The sequence below is a fragment of the Rhinopithecus roxellana genome, chromosome 18 (genome assembly GCF_007565055.1).
Source record: "Rhinopithecus roxellana isolate Shanxi Qingling chromosome 18, ASM756505v1, whole genome shotgun sequence".
In the NCBI taxonomy this organism is placed as follows: domain Eukaryota; kingdom Metazoa; phylum Chordata; class Mammalia; order Primates; family Cercopithecidae; genus Rhinopithecus; species Rhinopithecus roxellana.
Genome location: NC_044566.1, coordinates 41213801 through 41228679, shown reverse-complemented (window position 1 = coordinate 41228679; position 14879 = coordinate 41213801). Strand labels below are relative to the sequence as shown.

General features: G+C 42.3%; 1 protein-coding gene across 2 annotated transcripts in view; it reads right to left on the bottom strand.

Moving 5' to 3' along the window:
- Positions 1–8682: 8682 nt before the first annotated feature.
- The window catches only part of INTS6 (integrator complex subunit 6), a 120472-nt gene continuing 114275 nt past the window's right edge, over positions 8683–14879 (bottom strand). The window contains exon 22 of one of the 2 annotated variants that reach the window (XR_004054651.1): positions 8683–9592. The gene's annotated coding sequence lies outside the window, so the exon portion shown is untranslated. Of the gene's footprint in view, positions 9593–14424; positions 14671–14879 lie in introns of those variants that run through there. The other variant, XR_004054650.1, reaches the window with a different exon arrangement.

The following is a 14879-nucleotide window of genomic DNA, read 5'->3' as shown; positions in this document are numbered from 1 at the left end:
AGTCAGTGCTAGAGCACAGATATATGCATACCTTTGCACACACATACTTGTCCCCAGCCCTTCCCCCTCAACTCAAATTTCTTTCTTCCTCTGAAAGGGATAGCTTTCCAACAATACCCAACAAATATCACTGGATGAGGGGAATTTTAAGGACTGTGGTTTTTCTCCTTTATATTGTTCTATTTTGTTCAAATATTTTTCTTTTTTTTTTTAATATGATGTTTGTTTGTTGAGACAGAGTCTCACTCTGTTGCCCAGGCTGGAGTGCAGTGATGCGATTTCGACTCACCGCAACCTCCGCCTCCTGGGTTCAAGCAATTCTTGTGCCTCAGGCTCACGAGTATCTGGGACTACAGGCATGCAGCACTACGCCCAGCTAATGTTCATATTTTTGGTAGAGACAGGAGTTTCTCCATATTGGCCAGGCTGGTCTCAAACTCTTGGCCTCAAGTGATTCCTGCAACGCTGCCTCCCAAAGTGTTGGGATTAAAGGCGTGAGCCACTGCACCCAGCCAAAAATATTTTTCAAATGACCATAAGGAACATTTACCTGACAGGATCGTTATAAAGATTAAATGAGATAATACTTGTAAAAGGCTTTGTGCAGCATTTCTCAATAAAAGTAGGCTCTTATTTTAGAAATCTAACTAAAAATAATAATACAGTTATGCACTGCACAATAACATTTCAGTCAATGACAGACCACATACATGACAGTAGTCCTATGAGATTACAATGGAGTTGAAACATTCCCGGCATCTAGTGATGTCATAGCCATCATAACATCATAGCATAACTCATTACTCTCATGTTTGTAGTAGTGCTGGTGTAAGCCAATCTGCTGTGCTGCCAGTCATATAAAAGTATAGCACATGCAATTATGAACAGTATGTAATACTTGATAATTACTCTGTTTCTAGTTTATGTATTTACTATACTATACTTTTAATCCTTATTTTAGAGTGTACTCCTTCTACTCATGAAGAAAACAAGTTAGCCAGGTATAGTGGCCCATGCCTATAGTCCCAGCCAGTCATGAGGCGGGAAGATCACTTGAGCCCAGGAAATGGGGGCCAGTTTGGGTAGTCTGGACAAGATACTGTCTCTACAAAAAGAAAACGTTTTTAAAGTCTGTAAAACAGCCTTTGTCAGGTCCTTGAGGAGGTATCCAGAGGAAGGCATTGTTGTGATAGGAGGTGACAGCTCCATGCATGTTGTGGCCCCTGAAGACCTTCCAGTGGGACGAGACGTGGAGGAGGAAGACAGTGATATTGATGATCCTGACCCTGTGTAGGCTGAGGCTAATTGCAGGTGTTTATATCTTAGTTTTTTACAAAAAAAATTTAAAGAGTAAAAAAAAATTTAAATAGAAAAAAGCATATAGAACAAGGATATAAAGAAAGAAAATATGTTTGTATAGCTCTATAATGTATTTGTGTTTTAAACTAAGTGTTATTGCAAAAGAGTCAAAAGTAAAACAAAATTTAAGTTTATGTAGTCAAAAAATTGCAGTAAGCTAAGGTTAATTTATTATTGAAAATAGAAAAATATTTTCTAAATGGAGTGTAGCCTACGGGTACAGTGTTTACAAAGTCTACAGTAGGCTACAGTAATGTCTTAGGCCATCACATTCCTTCACCACTCACTCACTGACTCACCCAGAGTAAATTTCAGCCCTGTAAGCTCCATGCATGGTAAGTGCCCTATACAGGTGTACCATTTTAAAATCTTTTATGCTGTATTTTTATTATGCCTTTTCTATGTTCAGATTTGTTTAGGCACACAAATACTTCCCGTTGGGTTACAATTGTGTACAGCATTCAGTAGAGTAGCATGCTGTTCAGGTTTGTAGCCCAGGAGCAATAGGCTACACCATCTAGCCTGGGTGTAGAGTAGGCTCTACCATCTCGGTTTGTGTAAGTGCACTTTGTGAAGTTTGCACAACGATGAAATTGCCTAACAGTGCATTTCTCAGAACCTATCCTTGTTAAAGTGATGCATGACAGTATATGTTTAAAGAACTTCAGGATTTACAAAGTACTTTCATATACATGATTTCACTTAAACACAAACTTGAGGCGCACTTATTATTTCTAGTTTACAGATTAGGAAACTGAGGCCCAAAGACATTAAAAAGACAGGGCCCAGGCAATTCAGCAAGGAGCAATGTGGCAGGGTCGGGATTAAGTTGTGGGACATGATGGGGCCCCTGCTCACTGACTTGACTTGTGGGTTCCCAGTGCAAACCCCCTGCTCCATCAGCTCCTGCCACCTTAGTGGCATCACAGTGCACACCTGAGTCTCTCTGAAAAAGAAGCCCAGCATTCCCTGGCACTTTTCCCTGACTCTGGGCTCCCAGTTAACTCCTGAGTTTAGACACCAGGCATGAGTTCCCCTAATCCCTACAAGCCCCTCCCACTCTGTGGAATCTGGATAAACCCCAGGCCTGAGAGATGCAGGAGGGAGGCACCTTCCCCAGTGTGATTGGCAGGATGCAAAGCCCCAGGGCTAGCATGGGACAGGAGGCTGCCTCTGGCAGGCAGGCAGGCAGGCAACCATCTCACAGCTGCCCCACTAGGCTGCTGGGCCAGTCCCCTTGAGCCTGGGATGAGGAGCCACGAGTCCCCACTTTAACATGAATCCACCCAGGGCAAAGCTTCCTAAGTCTTTATTTTTTTCTGATTTGTACAATGGTTCAAATATCTGCTGTTTTCTTATCTCACAGGGAAAAAGGTTTTGAGTAAAAAATAAGATCTATGTGATACTGTAAACTACTTGGCATGGAGAGTGGGATGATAAAGTGTCTGTTAAAAAGGCTACTGTCCCTTTCTTTGATTGATTCATTCATTTGTTCAATAACGAAGTATTAAGCACCTTCCATACGCCAGACTCTATTCTCAGAATTGGGAATACAGCTATGAACAAGAAAAAACTCCCCTCATCCTCATGGAGTATAATGTCCAGAAAATTCAAACCCAAAGCCACCAATAGTCAGTACAGTCAGAGCTCCATTATTCCTCTGAGTCTTTTCTACAGCATTTTTTCAATGGAGTGTTCCCAAATGAAAGCAGTGCAGCCCTGCTTCTAGGATGACAAGCCCGGTGTATTGGAAAATACAAATTAATCTCAATACACATTGAAACAAATAATAGGTACCAAGGGTAGTTCACTGTCTAGTCTGTGATATGCAAAGTGAATTTTTGTAAAGGATATCTCATCCTACATTTTAACAGGCATAAATAAAAACCTGTTTGCTGTGCTTAAAACTGGTAAACAAGCTTTTCCACCAAAAAGATTCCTTTGCTTATAAACATGTTTTTCTCAAAAGTAGTTAAAATTATAAATGTGTTTACCCCATTCCCAATAAACATATGGCTACCTCCTTCAAAAGTGATAAACAGCTCTACCCCAAAGTCATAAACATGTTTTGCACTGTACAGAAAATTTATGGCATAAATTGGTAAGTTGTGATATAACTTGGAAACCACATATATAGGCAATGATGTAGTGGCTTAGGTAATTTTGGAGTACAACCAATATGGTAGATCCAACCACAAACCATTAAACTATGAGCAAGTTCAGAGTTTCCAGGCTCTGCAGTTAACACAGAGACCTGCTGCCAGACTGTGTGAGTGTTGATGACCCCCTACATCTTCCCGGTGTGTGCTGAGCTGGCTGCAGTTCACCACATGCCACCCATAAGGGACTCTGCCCGGAGGAAGATGGAGACCAAGATCTCTGCCAGTGGAGGCCACTGGATGCATCAACCAAGAGTGAGTGGCAGCTAAAGCCAAGGGGAAGATGGGCCAGTCCCTGACAGGTGGCACATGCGTTCCCCACTCAGCCTCCTCTTGCTGGCTCACAGGTGCCCCTTGGCTTGTTGAAGGAAATAAATAACTGAACCCTGTTTAAACTAGGTGGTGTTTTGTGTCTGATGGTTCCCACTCATTGACATTCTTTTTAAAATCCTTTTTATTTTTATTTTTAGAGATGGGGTCTTGTTCTGTAGCAGACTGGAGAGCAGTGGCACAATCATAGCTCACTGCAGTAGCGAGCTCCTGGGCTCAGGCAATCCTCCCACCTAGGCCTCCCGAGCAGCTGGAACTACAGGCGTGCATACCACTCCTTGGCATGCTAAATCTAGGCTCTAGCTTTGACTAAAGGTGTAATTCCTCAGAATAAAAAACCCATTTATACTACTATGTGCATTGCCAATCCCAACAAAGAGGTTCTGGGAAGCCCACCATTCGTGAAATTTTCCATCTTTTATAAACAATCAGCTTTGGGCTGTGTTGGAGTGTAGCTGCTCCAAGGTGTAAGGCAGCGGGCCCTGAAGGTAGAACATTTTGCTCAAGGTAAGAACCCTGGGAGAGCCCCTGACTTGTCCACCAAGACCTCCATCCCTCATACCCTTGTCTAAGAGGCGAGCAGGACCACGGTCTTCATTACCCGAAAGGGCAATCCACCAGCCTCCCAGGGAGGCCTCACTGTCTTCCGTCAGCAACCTAGCTCTGACACCCTGCTTCCCAATTGGCTTGCTGGGTTCGGAGCACTGGGCACCAAGTCTGCATTTTGGTGTCATTGCTATTCACACAGACATTGTGTCCAGGTTCCTGCATCCAGAAACATTCCAGAACAGTGCCAGCCTTTGTGGTTTCTCTGTGCTGCCTCTCCCACAGCACTCACTTCCCTCCAACCAAACCACATCACCATCACTCTTGTGACAAAAATAGAAATAACAAAGTTTAGAAATCTTGATCTCACAGCCTCCCACCTCCTCCCACCTCTGATCTCCTGTGGGGCATGTTCAAAGAATGTGTGTGCCACAATTCTGCCTCTGCTTTCAAATTATCCTCCTTACCTTGTCCCTTAGGCCCTGCTGCACTCTTCCAGGAATGGTCTGGAAAATGGAGGTGCAGCCTCCCTGGCACCCCAAGGGCAGAGCACATCACACATCACAGTGCCAGGGGCCCACTTTCATTTGCAAAATGCTTTAAAACCAACTGTTGCTCTCTCCACCTCCTCCTTATCTTATTTCCCTCCTTTCCCAACTAAAAAACAAAACAAAACAAAAAATGGTCATCTTGCTTTATCTTCAACTTGAACTAGAATGGATCGTGTTGATGTATCAACATGGCATCCTGTCCCCAGGCTCTTCCCTGAAGTCTGCAGGGTCTGCCAGAGATCATGTGCCCCTCTCCCTCAGCCCTAATCTCTCCCTCAAGCAGAATTTGTTTAAAGCCACTATTGAAAGACTCACGGAATTCCCCCAGCCTTGCTGTTCTCACTCCCACTCATGAACTCCTGTGCAGCTTCACAGTGGCTCGTGATTTGTTTTCTGAGATTGTGACCTCAATGTGACCAGGAACAAATGTTTCTGATGTGTTTGGCTTGGGCCATAGTGTGTGGGAAATGAAAAGGATATACAGGAATAACAGCCAATGCAGTGGCTGACCACAGCCCATGGCATCGCCGGGGAGCTCCCTCTCTGGGCTTCAGAGCTTCAGAGCCACCTGGGCATGCTTGTGACCCATCAGTTTCTCCACTGTGTAATAACTCCACCAGGTGGCTTGCCCACATGCTGTCCAGCATGTTGTCCAGTAGCCAGTGGAGTCCTATACTTTGTGGGTTCACAGGAGGTCACGGAGTTTTCAGAGCTGAGCCAAACGGCCCTTATGAAATAGTTCAGGCTACTTCAGGGATGGCAGATACGTTTCTTCTCACACACCAACTTTGACATATTGGAAGTGGCTCCCAGGTGCTACTGAGAAGAATTGCAGGTCATGGCCGAGCTCACTGGGAAGGACGATTGTAACAAATCAGGGATGCCCCCACTCCTTGGAGAGAAGGAAAAACACATGCCCTGTGCCTACAGCCCCTGGGCTGCTTTTTCCTACTAACCAAGCTTGCCAATTCCTGAAGAGCGAGGCTGGCTTAGCGAGGACCAGCCTCACCTGTCTTGTTATCCAGCCTGGGTGCTAGGGAGAAAAATAGGGGATAACCCTAACTCTCCTTTTTTTTTTTTTCTTCACTTTTAAAATCTAACTGTATAAAAGGGGTCAAAGTGCAAATCATATAGAAATATCTGAAAAAAATGGGATGGAAAGCACGACTTAAAGAACCAGAATATACCAACAGTTTGATACATTTTTTCCATTTTCAACCTTAGTTACTTTCTGCTGAATTTTTTCTGTTTTTAGGATTACTTGCCAAGCTAAATAATAATCACTTTGAACTCATACCAAGGCCTTATTTGGAACCAGAAAGTGTTTGAGGCAGAAGTGCTATTCACACTGGTTCACACAAATTCATCAATATCATGATGAGCCCTGAGCATGTGTCCCCAGCATTTATAATGTCCCCAAAACACTTCTGCTATGGTCCTCCAAATTTGTATGTTGAAACTTTATAGGAGGTGATTAAGAATTGAGGGCAGAGCCCTCACAAATGAGATTAGTGTCCTTATGAAAGGGCTCAAAGGAACTAGCTAGCCTTTTGTATCTCTTCTGCCATGTGGAGACACCTAGACACAATCATCTATGAGGAATGGGCCCTCACCAGACACCAAATTGGCCAATATCTTGATCTTGGACTTCCCAGCCTCCAGAACTGTGAGCAATACATTCATTTTGTTTATAAATTACCCAGTTTATGGTAGTTTGTTATAGCAGCAGGAGCAAAGACACCTTCCATCTCTTTGCCTTATTACTTAAGTCTTTTACTTATAGTTCACAGCATGTGGCTTCTCACACCACATCTACACTTTAAACTTCTCACAACCACAAATCCACTCTTTCTAATCAGGACCAAAATATGAGAATTTAAAAAATCACCATGCATGCCTCTAACATCTGCCCAACACTTTCTCTGATTTAGTGACATCCACCCTCCCAGACTGTCAACCAACCACCTGTTGATCTTATCACCTAAATTTCATTGACACTTGGCAGACATTTACCAGTTTACATTCTATAAATGTTAATAGAAATAAGTAATTCATTAAGAGTTGAAAAGACTAGCCACAAACTGGGAGAAAAAAAAATTTTAAAACCACCTACCTGAAAAAGGATATACATCCAAAATATACAAAGAATGCCTAAAACTCAACAATAAGAAAACAAACAACTCAATTAAAAAGTGGACAAAAGATCTGAACAAACATCTAACCAAAGAAGATATACAGATGGTAAATATGCATATGCAAAGATGCTATCCCTCACATCATCTGGGAATTGCAAGTTGAAACAACGATGAGATACCACTACACACATATTAAAATGGCTAAAATACAAAACACTGACAACACCAAATGATAACGAGGATGGGGAACAACAGAAACTCCTATTCATTGCTGATAGGAATGCAAAAAGGCACAGCCACTGTAGAAGACCAATGGGCCATTTATTACAAAGCTAAGCATAGTCTTACCATAAAGTCAAGCAACTGACTCCTAAGTATTTATCCAATTGAATTGAAACCACAAAAATCTGCACACAAATGTTTACAGTAGCTTTCTTCATAATTGCCAAAACTTGGAAGCAACCAAAATGTCATTCAATAGGTGAATGAATAAATGAACTATAGTACATCCATATAATAGACTTTTACTCAGTGATAAAAAGAAATGAGGTATCAAGCCTCAAAAACACATGGAAGAAACTTAAATGCATTTTGCTAAGTGAAAGAGACCAGTCTGAAAAGGCAGCATACTGTATGATTCCAACTAAATGACATTCTGGAACAGGCAAAACTATAGAGACAGTAAAAAGTCAGTGGTTCCTGGGGTTGAGGGAAAGGGAGGAGGGAAGAATTAATGTATGGAGCACAGAGCAATTTTAGGGCAATGAAACCATTCTGTATGTTACTATCATGGTGGACACATGACATTATGTATTTGACGAAAGTCACAGAACTGTACAACAGAGTAAGCCCTGACATAAACTGTTGACTCTATTTGACAATGTATCAATTATAACAAATATACCAAAATGCAATATGTTAATAATTGGGGAAACTGGGGACAGGGAAGAGGGGGTTTATGGGAACTCCATGCTTTCTACTCAATTTTTCTGGAAACCTAGCACTGCTCTTAAAAAAGTCTATTAATAATAAAAAGAACATGGCAATAAGAGCACGAAGCATGGAAATTTAGTCAAGAATATACACAAGATCTCTATTTTTAAAACTTTAAAATTTTATTAAAACAATCTATCAAAGGAGATGATTTTAATAAATGGAAAGACATTCCATAGTCTTGGATGGGATAACTTATTGTTAAAATTTTCCAGATTAATCAATAGATTAAATGCCATGATAATCCCATTTTAGTTGGATTTTCTTGAGGCGCTTAATAAACTTACTTTAAAATTGATTTGGAGAATCAATAAAAGCTTTTGAAAGCTAAATCAACTTTTAAAAAGTAAAGAGGGGAACTTGTCTATTATATAATAAGACATTTGTTGTCCAGGCACGGTGGCTCATGCCTGTAATCCCAGCACTTTGGGAGGCCGAGGCGGGTGGATCACCTGAGGTCAGGAGTTCAAGACCAGCCTGGCCAACATGGTGAAACCCCGTCTCTACTAAAAATACAAAAAATTAGCTGGGCGTGGTGGCGGGCACCTGTAATCCCAGCTATTTGGGAAGCTGAGGCAGGAGAATTGCTTGAACCCAGGAGGCGGAGGTTGCAGTGAGCCAAGATCATGCCACTGAATTCCAGGCTGGGTGACAGAGCAAGATTCCATCTCCAAAAAAATAAAAAAAGGACATATTTTAAAGCCATAGTTATGAAAACAATTTGGTAAAGAGAAATTGACGATGGAACGGAGTAGAGAACTCAGAGCATCCCCGTGTGCATACTGGGATCTAACAAACAAGAGAAGGGGCACTACACATCAGTGGGAAAGAACAATATTAATAGAAATACATGAAAATTAAGGATTTCTCTTCAACAAAAGACATCATGAAGAGAGTAAATACATGATGGCCAAAAGGGGAGAAAATATTTGCAATATCTGTAATTGGCAAGGGATGCATAACTCTATATGGACTACAAATCAAGAAGAAAACAACAACCACAATATAGAAAAATGGATAAACAGTATAAATAGGTAATTTCAGAAGAGGAAACACAGAAAAGTAACAAGCATATTATGAGATGCTCAAAATCATTGGTAACCCGCCAAATCCAAATGAACAGAATCAGATACGACTTTGCATCTATTAAAGTTGAAAAATAAAAGTGATGGGAAATACTTGGCAGAGATGCTGGGCTTTAGCGGGGTGTAGAAGGATGTAGATGTTCCAGAGCGTGGTGTGGAGCTACGTAGTAAAATTAAATATATGAATAGTGTATAACCTCCAAATTCTCTTCCTGGGTAAACATCCTAGGGAAATTCCCGCACAGTCCACAAGAGCTGTCCAAGGGCTGTCTGCACTGGCGAGGAGTTAAAGGCAACCTGGATGTTCATCACTGGGAGAGCAGATAAAGAAAATGTGGCAGTTGCACACTATCGAGTATCGCCCAGAAGCTGGAAGCCAGGATCAGATGCATGCATAGCACCACACGGCTACATCTTAAAAAACGTTGCGTTTACTGAAAAACATTAGGGAACATAACAAAATACATAACATAAAAGCAGGTATGTAAATGTAAAATGCATGCACATAAAACAACAATGTATCTTTTTCAAAGCATATTCGTAAGAGGAAACAAAATGACAAGCAAGAGAGGGGTGCTTGCATGGAACTATGTGGCATGAACTGAGGAGGAGGATTAACTCAACCCTCTGCACCTGAGACAGCAACAACTTATGTTAACATAATAACAAAGTAAATTATTAAACAACTTACTTTCTCCAAAGTTAGATTAAAAACTAGCTCTGAATTCAAGTCTAGAGACCTTTGTTAAAGTTTCCAACCTATTTCTTGCAGGACATTTAAAAACATACTTCCGGCTGGATGCGGTGGCTCACGCTTGTAATCCCAGCACTTTGGGAGACGGAAGCAGGCAGATCACTTGAGGCCAGGAGTTCGAGACCAGCCTAGCCAACATGGCGAAACCCCATCTCTACTAAAAATACAATATTAGCCAGGCATGGTGGCAGCCCCTTGTAATCCCAGTTACTCAAGAGGCGGAGGCAGGAGAATTGCTGGAACCGAGGAGGCAGAGGTTGCAGTGAGCTGAGGTCATGCCACTGCACTGTAGCCTCAGAGACAGAGCAAAACTCCGTCTCAAAAAATAAAATAAAATTAATTAAAAAAAAACATATTTCCGGATACAACAGCATAGATTCATAGTCCAGCCGGTTACATGACGATTCCCAAGCTCCTTCTTATGTGAGCATGAAAGGACCTCGATGGCAGTTTCTTAAGTAAGATGAGATGAGAGATGGGGACATAGTCCAAAGAAGCTGATGCTTTCAGCCTTTCCTGCTTATCAGGTGCCATGCTAAGGCTGTTTGCTGTCATCTTCACAGTGAGAGGGAGGTATTATACACCCACTTTGTGGAAGAGGCAACTAAAGCTCAGAGCAATTCAGTGACTCGCCCAAGGTCTGCAGTTATTTTGAAACCAGCCCTCTGTGCTCTCTCCAGTACACCATTCTGAAAGATATCAAAAAGTAGAGAAGCCCAGGTTCATTTTGAGTCTAAGCACTGCATAGCTATGAAGAACTTGAGGGCCGTGTTGCAGCTATCAGCCAGGACAGCAGGAAGCCCAGCAGCAGCGCTTTGCCTTTGCCTTCCTGGAAGGACAGGTGGAGGCTCACCTCCACCATTTCCCATGAAGGACTTGCTAATTTCATCTGGCTCTGCAGCACCATGTGCTGGGCTACCTTGTGTTGCCCTCTGGTTTGCTCTAGCTGTTCCCTGAGACTTCTTTTAGCAGTGCCCATGTCTTCAGTGGGTGTGCTCTCTCTTCATGGCAAAATCCTCAAGGTCAGGGCTACAAATGGGACTCCCTCTGTACAACCCCAGACAGGCAGCCCATATAAACACAAAGGAGATGCCTACCTATTAATTATGTCCTAACTGAATTGAAATGCAATGCTTCTATCCATCACATTAGTTTGGTAGACCTTTGGATTTGAAAGTGATTTGTTTATAAGAATCGGCTACTGAAAAATGTCAAACCATAATTGTTAAAAGTGCTGGGCCTCATAGCAGTCTGCCTACAGGTGATTCAGCACAGCATTCCTGGTAAATGCGGGCAAAGTGAACACACATTATGAGCGAAAGAGTCTGGGCTGGCCATCGAAAGACTTAGAATCCTACAGCCAAGAGGAATTTTAGGAGACCCCATCCCTTGGCTCCTGACAGCACCAAGACTGTGATGAAGGGCATATGCCTTAGCGTCAAGGTGGCCCTAGGTTCAAACCCCAACTTGACCTGGTGGGACCTTAGGCAAGATCTTAAGCTCTTCAGACTTAGTTTCTTCATCTGCAAAATACAAATGATAATACATTCCTCATAGGATTGCTGTGAGGATTCATTGCAACTGTGAATGGACAGGGTCTAATACAGTAGCTGGAACACAGTAAGTGCTCAATAATGCTCCCTATGTATGTTGTTAAAATTACAAATAAATGTCTCCAAGAATGGAGCTTCACTTAGCAGTATAATGAACATCCATCCCAGCAAGATAGAAATAAACATGATAATCTCTGCTTAAATGGTCAGGGGCACAGTGACTTACCCAGGTTCAAGGCCGAGTACACGGAAGAAAAATCATTTCCAGTTCATCTTTCATTCATTCACACTTTAAAATGTTTAGCCTATATAGAAAATATATCCTGTATGTTAAATTTCCCTAGCATTTTTCCTGAAGGATGTTTCTTAAAAGCAAGTTAGAATGGTGTATTCATAGAGTTAGAAAGAAATGTTTGTAGAAGTTACACAAACAACATTTTTTTCAATCTGGGAAATCTTTTTATAAGCTTCTCTCCACTGCTACCACTGGCAAATAGTGAATCAGCTGTTTCCCCCACAATTCCTGCTACAGGTAGCTCACAGTGTGACAAGGCAGTCCTCACAAGTTACTGCGGCTCCATCACCATCAACATCTAAAATATGCAGGCAGTGAGCAAGACTCTAAGTCCCGTAGGAGCTGAGTCCAGGTAACTGGTTCACTGCCATATGCCCAGAACCTAGAAGCACAGTGATTTGTGACCAAGCAGATGATCAAGAGATATTTGTTGGATGGATGGATAGGTGGATGGATGGATGGATGGATGGATGGATGGATGGATGGATGCATGCATGCATGCATGCATGCATGGACAGATGGATGGATGGACAGTTGCATGGACAGATGGATTGATGGATGAATGGATGAATGGATGGATGGACAGATGGATGAATGACATGCCCTCTCTGGGTGCTATAGAATAAGTTAAACCTGTTTATTCTCCTTTCATACTATGGCTTAGAGTCCAAGGCACTGAATCTAAAGATTTGGGGATATTTTATGTGATGCAGTTACAGAATTGTAACTATCCTAAGACATGTAAACAATCCCAGGTTTGGGTGTCAGTAATAAAACTCCTTAAAGTGAATTACCCACTGATTACAGGGGTATGGGTAGTTGTCAAGTGAAAACAGTCCACTGATTTTCAAATATTAACACTTACAGATGCCTGAGACATAATTATTAAGAATTGCATTTAGTTCTTCTTTAATCTGTAACCACATATAAGCTACCATCTATTTTGAACTTAATACAAGGCCTAAGTCCTTAATAGAAATGTATGTAATTCTGAACTGATCACAAGGACAGACTTTTGACAGAACCTGCTCATATTTTTCAAAAATATCTGTCTACTCATTGGTCTCTGTCTACTCAATATGGTCTCTTTCTCAAATTAGTTCTTGGACTTACTAACTGTTGTATCTGAGAAGAACCAGATTATTAATAGCTCAAGTTATATATATAAATTAGTGCATTCACTTTTATTAATAATAAATGAGGCAAGTCACCCTGCTCCGAACTGACTGTGCCATATCTTGCGTTGTTTTCTCTTTTGCAGAATTTCTTTTCATTTGCTGAATTAAGTAGTGCCCAATGACTGATTTATTGTTTTCTTCACAAGAGGAGGGGGGAAACATTAGGTACCTGGTACCCAGCAAAAGCCCAATAAGCAAAGTTATCAGTGGAATTCCTCAATGTGACAAAGGGCTGGATGAGGGGTTCCTTGCTGGTACAACCAGGTCACAAGCCTAAGAAGGCTTGACGGGTGTGGCTGGCTCCCCCCCATGGCCCTGCTCTGTTTCTGATCTGGGCTTTGCTGCCCTGGGCTGGGCTGCTTCTCCTGGCTCTCTGCAGGACCTCCAGGCTCCAGGAATTTGGACCGAGTGGTAGAGACATCGCCGGCAGAGACGGCAATCGCCAGCTTCCTCTCTGCGCTGTCTTGTGATTCAAAGCAGATTCTGCTCCACTTTTTTAAAAGGGGAGCACATGAATGCTGGAGACCCACAAGGACAGAATTGAGCAAGGAAAGGTGCAACAGTGATACAAAAGCCCGTGAGTAAGTGGCCATTCGAGGTGAGCCATGACAGGGATTTGTTCATGGGGAGCCCAGGGGCATCAAGGTCTGATTGCTGAGAGTGTTCTTGTGGGAGGTGGGAAGTTATAAGAGCTGCAATAACCCTGGGGCTTAAGAGTTTTGCAAATGATCCTGGGCTGGGACACAAACACACACACACACACACACACACAGAGAAAGAGAGAGAGACAGAGAGACAGAGAGACCGAGACCTGTGTACCAAGGTCATCCAAGCACTGCATTTGTACTTGGCTGCAGAGAGGAAGGGTTGGAAAAAAGAGGATGTTTTCTATCTTGGACCTTTACCTAAAATAGGCACCATCACGCTCAGTGGCCTTGCTTGCAAACTTCTACAGCAGGGTGAGCTGGAGAAGTGAGTGTGAATGTGAGCAGCAGGGTAAGCTGCTCACTGGCGAGTCCAGGAAGTGACTCTGGACCTCTTCTTACATCAGTCTGGTATGATACCACAGTTAGATAACTTAGCAAAAATTGCTGCTGGCTGGATGTGTGGCATGATCATCGAAAACATTTTTTTGCTTTGCCTTTTTCTTCTTGCATTATTTTCCAGCTAATGATCTCTCTTCCTTGGAAGAGTACATTTCTGTGGTAGGAACTATCTTTGTGAAAATATTCTTTTTTAGAGACAAATTGGCATCACAAGAATTCTGATATTCGAGGTACAATTAGTTCATGTATCAACATTTTAATGTACATTGGTATTCTCAAAATTGTATACACCACTCATAGAAGAGCAGGATTTGAGTCACAGCCCTGTTTCTTTCCCCATATAAATGAGTCACTGAGCCTCAAAGATTCAATCATCCTCTTTATAGATGAAATATAATAACAGATACTAGTGACATTGTTGGGATGATTAACTGCAAATGTACAAAGTCCTTTTTAACATAGTAGATAATTATTTATTATTATTCCTGATAGACATGGCACAGCTATAAGCTGGCTAAATACCAAGAACAATGAGTAGGATTACCTCTTACATTTCTTTTCCCAACACAATGCTTTGCTTCTGATCTGACCAGGGCTTTGCCAAAGTCACACATCCAGTAAGTGGACGAAGCAGATCTTCAGACCACAGTTTGGCTTCCAAAGGACCACAGTGAGTATTTCTAATGCTGAAACAAGAGGGTGCAGCTCTGCAGCCCAGGCGGGTGGGCCTCAGGGTGGGTAACCAAGACAGCTCAATGCATGTCTCCCTCAGCCGTCCCCAGCCCCTAAAAAGAGAGCTGGGGGTCCCAGTCCTCTGTGGGATACAGTCCTCTTTCATCACCAGTTTCCAGCCTACCTTGCATCTCTTCCCTCTGAATTGCAGAAACCCTCCCAG